General features: G+C 41.9%; 1 non-coding gene across 1 annotated transcript; it reads right to left on the reverse strand.

Annotated features, from left to right (window-relative positions):
* Nucleotides 1-529: 529 nt before the first annotated feature.
* LOC113604730 (U6 spliceosomal RNA) lies at nt 530-634 on the reverse strand. The gene has a single exon (XR_003426752.1). It is a non-coding gene; the product is annotated as a U6 spliceosomal RNA (small nuclear RNA).
* Between the last annotated feature and the right edge of the window lie 728 nt (nt 635-1,362).

A 1,362-nucleotide genomic window follows, 5' to 3' on the forward strand; every position in this document is an offset into this window, starting at 1 on the left:
CTATCAGCACAGAGCCTGATGTGGGTCTCAAACTCACCAACGGTGAGATCATGACCTGAGACAAAGTTGGATACTTAACTGACTGAGCCACCCAGGTGCTTCTCTCTCTCTCTCTCTCTCCTTTCCTTTTCCTTTTTTTTTTTTTCTTTTGGTCCATTTCTGCTTTTAGTTTTTGGGTTTCAGATTTAAAGAGGTCTTCTCATATCCTCAAATGCTTTTTTCAGTAGATTTCATTCATTATGAGAGTATAGACTTACAATTTTCTTCTGCTTCATGGCTGTTTTCCAGGAGGGGAATTTCCCTCAGTTGATTTGCATGCAAATTCATTTCCTGATTATCTGACATATTCCTCTGTAAATTTCACTTTCTTTTTCTTCATGTTTGTGGTATTTCCGCATTTTAGAAGATTCCTAGTTTAATTCCTTTTCGGCTTACAAACGTCCAGGTACTTGTACTTCAGTGGGGTTTTGTTGGACTGTTTTAGTGGTGGGGAAGAGCCTGCAAGGCTTCCAGTTTTTTGTTGTTTTTTTAAAATCTGGAACGCTTCACGAATTTGTGTCATCCTCGCGCAGGGGCCGCGCTAATCTTCTCCATATCGTTCCAATTTTAGCATATGTGCAGCTGAACCGAGCTCGGCTTCCAGTGTTTTTATTCTCTTTTGTCTTATAGGACACAAAATTTCTCCCTTTTTCTTCTTTTCCCACTTACCACTTGAATTCCCAAAGGTGATTCTTCCTTCTTTTTTTGCCTCTTTCTCCCCTAGAAGCTTTTTTTCCCCAGAAGACTATCCTTTTAAATCAGGTTTTTCCTTTAAAATATAGTCAGGGTGGGGGTGGCCTGGGTGGCTCAGTCGATTGAGCGCAGACTTCAGCTCAGGTCCTGATCTCCCAGCTTGTGAGTTCAAGCCCCACGTCATGCTCTGTGCTGACAGCTCAGAGCCTGGAGGCTGTTTCGGATTCTGTGTCTCCCTCTCTCTCTGCCCCTAACCCACTCGCATTCTGTGTCTGTCTCTCTCAGAAATAAATAAACATTAAAAAAAATTTTTTTTAATTATATATATATATATATATATAGTCTGGGGGCACCTGGGTGGCTCAGCCCCTTACTGCCAACTCTTGATCTCAGCTCAGGTCATGATCTCACGTTGGTGGGATCGAGCCCCATGTCAGCCCCGCACTGACAGCATGGAGCCTGCTTGGGATTCTCTCTCTCTGTCTCTGCCCCTCCCCTGCTTGCTCTCTCTCTTTCAAAATAAATAAAATTTTTTTAAAAATAGAGTTTGTCCCTTTAAATTACATATCTGGTCCTCTTCTTTTTAGTCTATCTGGTCCTTTAAGTCCTGAATACTTTGAAATCCTTTCT

The sequence above is a fragment of the Acinonyx jubatus genome, chromosome B1 (genome assembly GCF_027475565.1).
Source record: "Acinonyx jubatus isolate Ajub_Pintada_27869175 chromosome B1, VMU_Ajub_asm_v1.0, whole genome shotgun sequence".
NCBI lineage: Eukaryota > Metazoa > Chordata > Mammalia > Carnivora > Felidae > Acinonyx > Acinonyx jubatus.